Consider the following 5,516-nt stretch of genomic DNA (forward strand, 5'->3'; position numbering starts at 1 on the left):
TCGAGTTTCTCCTGCACTCAGGACACAGAAACCCAGGCTAGCTCACATTCTCAAGGTGTGATTACTTGATAACGGCGATGAATGCATTCCAGGCGTTTGCATGTTTGATCTGCTTTGTTGCTGCTTCAATGAATATTTCCAACATTTCCCAGAATGTCTCCTGAAAGCCCTCAGAGAACAAATATAAACCTGTTGGAATTTTAAGTTGTGAGTTTCACTGAAGGAGGCGTGTCTCTATATCGGCAGTGCGCTCGGATTGACTTTTGTTGCTCTGGGGGGACAAGAAGCCGTTTCACACATGCGTTTAAATGTGATTGCAAAAACTGTGCACATGTTTTGGTCTGATTTATGCATGTTTGCCTATGATGTTGCTAAAACTCCCTGCCTGTCTTTCACAAAATGTGGTACAGTTGTGTAAAAAGGGTCAAGGGAGGACCCGATTTGGGGGTGGATATAAAACCTGGATCATCATAATGCAGTATAATACAGCAGATGCAGTAAATCACACGCGCACATCACTTCCTGTTGTGATGTATTTGTGATATCTGTGAGCGCTGCTGCTGCAGGCTAGGAAACATGGCTGCCTCACCCATCTGACGTTCATGTGGAACCAGCGAACTTCTCCTTCCTTCTTTTGTTCCCCATAAAATGTCTGAGTATAATTCTTTATCTTCAACCTTTGTAGGTGGACATTTGTCGATCTACTGATCGATATACACGTTTATTTATTGCACAATTTACTGTACCAGGTAGAAAACACAGCAAAAAAAAAAAAAAAAATCTCCAGAGAACTGCAGGGATAATCCTCAGTATAATGCAGCACACGTGTGTGTTTGTCGGTTTCATGGGTAAATTCTGAAACCTGAATTTTCAGGTCACGCCTCAGAAGCTTTGCACCGTTTCCAACCTCAGCAACTGTTGACCGCAGCAAGCTCAGAGCAAAGTGCCGGATAAGAGGAAGCAGCTTCGCCTCACATAGCTTGTATCTGTTTGTGTGACAGTGCTTTTCTTCTGGCTTTGTGTTTGTTAATCACAAACATCTGTCAGATATCGGAAACTGGTCAGATTTTGCCAAACGCCTGTTCCGCCCCGACTGAGAGAGGAGGCACAGGTTCCTCATTCTCAGACTGTTGGGAGGGAGTCTGTGAGTAAAATGAAGAAGAAAGTAAACTAGCAGGAAAATGCATCAAAGTGAAGCTGACAGCGACTGTTAAACTGAATATGCAACGAGTTCTCAAAGGAACGATGACACTCGGAACGCGTCTCCTCAGTACAAACCACTTTTGCTTCATTCTTCACTTCATTCATGTTGTTATTTAATAGTATTAAACTATTTTAAAGTGATAACCCCCCCCCAAGTGCTAACACATAGATGTGTTAAGCTCTCCAACACGTTTCCTCACCCCTCAGGCATTGTTTCTTGTGACTCCGGATTCATACAGAAAGAATCAGCCTCATATGTCGACTGAATCTTGAACCACAGCTGCGGCAGTAAAACCGCACAAAACCATGAAACTATACAGCATGAAGGTGGCGTTCTCTGAGTCGCTGGCTCCTTCTACTTTCTGGAGTCACAAATCTTCATCTTCATGAGCTCAAGACACCTGCCTGTCAGGTGTTTCTGGGTGTAGCTTCGGTCGTAGTCCAGCGAGATGATGAGATCACCTCAGTTATTTGACGTTAAGGCTTCCGCTAAAGTCCAACCTTGGTTCAAACTTCTCATTAACAATTGATAATTAATAATGATTTACATGAAACACGCCTGCTTCTCACAGATCTGTGTGAACCCCAAGTGTTTTCACAGGAAAGGCACATCTCAACTGCGGTCATGTGACTGTCACGGAGACCAAAGTAACAGCGATAGTTTCTCATGAACGTGTGCTGCTAGCACATCATCAGAAACACACAAGGCTTTCTTGATGTGAAGTGTGTGTTTGAATTAACAGAGACGGTGCACGGAGGAGTCGTGTGCTCTCTCTGGGTCACGTGGTTTTCAACAATGTACTCGCCGCCGAGCCCTTAGACGACAACAACCGGTTCTGAGTCTGTTTACTTTAATATCCGAGGTGAACTTGAGCTCAGATTACAACCGAGTCTTTCACTCTGTAGTTGCCAATGTAAATATTTCACCCATTTTTCACAAGCCACATATATTTTCACTTTCTAACCTCTTTGCTGTCGACCTGCCTCGGCAACTCACCCTCACAGTCGAGAGGTCAGAAAACAGAACAAGTCAGAAACAAAAGGAAGCTTATTAAAGTGTATTGCGTTCACCTGGGGGGGGGGGGGGGGGGGGGCTTTCTGAAATAGCAAAATAGATTTTCATGATAAGTATATCAGCTCTGTTTTTCTGGATTAATGACCTTTGCGTGAAAACTTCTCATTAATTGAGAAAAACAAACCCCGTTTCATAAAACAACATATCAGTGTCTCGTAAAGACAAAGACCTTGTCGTTACAGCAGTGTATCTTCGCATTTCACCGATTTGATCATTTTGTAACACGATGCCTTTTATGTCACAGCAGGAAAGGTTGGTTTTAATGGTGCGATAAGTTTGTTTTTGTGACGTGAAGATGAGTTATAACATTAAAATCATCCTGCTGTAGCACAAAGCTTTGCAAGCTGCAACACGTTCACGGCGTTCCCAAGCTTGGAGGCAGATCAGGCTCATCTGATCGTCCAAAAATGTGTTCCCTCCTGCTGCGAAAAACAAAAGACAAATTCTGTTGCGCGTGTCAAGGGGAACCCAAATGCAGAACACAGACAAAGGAGAATGAAGGAGTTGGAACAATGTTTATTTTCAGCAGGGGTCTGAGCAGGTTAGACAGGCGGGGCAGGACAGTGGACGACAGGCCAGTGAGGAGCGGTCCAGTTGTAGCTGAGACACTCCTGTGACTCAGGGACGCCAAACTGTGTCCTTTATTCGTCTTCCTGTTTGTTTGACCACAGCGAGGAGGTCTGCTGGAACGTTGAGACGACACTCTGAAGAGGATGAAGAGCCAGGGTTTAACAACAGGGCTGGTGATGAGGTGATGGCAGGCTGGTGTGGAGGTTGATCCATGGGGGGGGGTTAGACGCCCATACATGGTCATGGGAGGCTGCTGACAGGAAGAGCAGACATAAACAGAAAACTAGGTCCTGGCTGTGGCCGTGACAAATTCACAGAAAGACAAAATTAGATGTCCATCATCTTAAGTTGTGAGGTATTGGGCTACGAATGATTTTCACCAGGATTTGAGTCAATTTCATTCTTGTCTTAGATCTAAAATCTTCAGCTATTTGAGTCAATCTCATTCCTGTCTTAGATCTAAAATCTTCAGCTATTTGAGTCAATCTCATTCCTGTCTTAGATCTAAAATCTTCAGCTATTTGAGTCAATTTCATTCTTGTCTTAGATCTAAAATCTTCAGCTATTTGAGTCAATCTCATTCCTGTCTTAGATCTAAAATCTTCTGCTATTTGAGTCAATTTCATTCCTGTCTTAGATCTAACATCTTCAGCTATTTGAGTCAATTTCATTCCTGTCTTAGATCTAAAATCTTCAGCTATTTCAGTCAATTTCATTCCTGTCTTAGATCTAACATCTTCAGCTATTTGAGTCAATTTCATTCTTGTCTTAGATCTAAAATCTTCAGCTATTTGAGTCAATTTCATTCCTGTCTTAGATCTAAAATCTTCAGCTATTTGAGTCAATTTCATTCCTGTCTTAGATCTAAAATCTTCAGCTATTTGAGTCAATTTCATTCTTGTCTTAGATCTAAAATCTTCAGCTATTTGAGTCAATTTCATTCTTGTCTTAGATCTAAAATCTTCAGCTATTTGAGTCAATTTCATTCTTGTCTTAGATCTAAAATCTTCAGCTATTTGAGTCAATCTCATTCCTGTCTTAGATCTAAAATCTTCAGCTATTTGAGTCAATTTCATTCCTGTCTTAGATCTAACATCTTCAGCTATTTGAGTCAATTTCATTCCTGTCTTAGATCTAAAATCTTCAGCTATTTGAGTCAATTTCATTCCTGTCTTAGATCTAACATCTTCAGCTATTTGAGTCAATTTCATTCTTGTCTTAGATCTAAAATCTTCAGCTATTTGAGTCAATTTCATTTCTGTCTTAGATCTAAAATCTTCAGCTATTTGAGTCATTTTCATTCTTGTCTTAGATCTAAAATCTTCAGCTATTTGAGTCAATTTCATTCTTGTCTTAGATCTAAAATCTTCAGCTATTTGAGTCAATTTCATTCCTGTCTTAGATCTAAAATCTTCAGCTATTTGAGTCAATTTCATTCTTGTCTTAGATCTAAAATCTTCAGCTATTTGAGTCAATTTCATTCTTGTCTTAGATCTAAAATCTTCAGCTATTTGAGTCAATTTCATTCTTGTCTTAGATCTAAAATCTTCAGCTCTGCATCTTAATCAGCTAAATTCATCATGTTCAAGAGTGTCTGTCATCGCGGTCGAAGAGATTTTGGATCGTGCAAGTTTTATCAGTTTATCTATGAACGCAGCAGAAGAGACGATGACAGACGCAGACGAGGCAGACACCTGCTGTCCTCCACAAGGAATGGAAGGTGTTAACGTTCCCATCAGTGAATGTGTTCGTGTACAACAGCCTCTTTTTACTAACCACTGAAAACAAGCGGGACAGACAACTGAAGACTCGTCCGCCCCTGTGGTTGATCTGGAGCAGGAGAGTGCAGTCGCTGCCTTCACGGGGCCAGAACACAGTCACTCCTGTTCCCTTTTATAGGCATCTGAGAGGCTGGTGAAGCGGAGGAGAGGTCACGTCCATGCATATATCAGGCAACTGGGCCTTTCTGCTTTCCATATTTAATAAGAATGTTTGTTCTTGGCCGCTCTTGTTTACATTTCTTGAATTCTTCTCTCCAACTCTGATATGCAGTGTGTGCCATTGCCTCTCCTGAAATCAGATTTGGGACATCTCACAGTCACACTGCATATCATTCAAATTCTTTCCTTATTCTTTCACAAAAAACAAAACAAAAACAAAACGACTGGATTCATTGCATTCAAAGACCTCAGGAGATAATCATCTCAGAGGGATCAGACTCTCGAGACCTCACGATCGCGGTGCTCTTGGTTGGGTTTCGCTGCAGCGCCGCCGTCGTTCGTAAAGAGATCCACATGGAAGTACAGCATTCGCCCGGGAAAAAAGAAAAACGTCCTTGTTTTTTTCTGAAATAACAAGATAAGTTTTCATGGAAAATAAAATAGCTCTGTTTTTCTGAATTAACAAGGTCCCTCAAAATTCCCATTTGAACTTCAGAGCTTGTGGAAGCAAATCTGTCCTGACCAAGAAAAAAAAAAGCAACAACATTTTGTGACTTACTGATGATAAAAAGACCAACTTGTTTTTTTCATTCCCTCACCTGTGTACATAGCGCCACCATTGTGTGTTTATTCGATTACTGGATTCAATACATGCTTCACATTCCATCCCAGCTATGGCTAATTATTGTGCTAATTAATCAGAATTATCACTCCGAGGGATTATAACA

Source organism: Aulostomus chinensis, chromosome 16, assembly GCF_037954235.1.
Source record: "Aulostomus chinensis isolate RoL2024-O1b breed Wild chromosome 16, RoL_Achi_v1.0, whole genome shotgun sequence".
Taxonomy (NCBI): domain Eukaryota; kingdom Metazoa; phylum Chordata; class Actinopteri; order Syngnathiformes; family Aulostomidae; genus Aulostomus; species Aulostomus chinensis.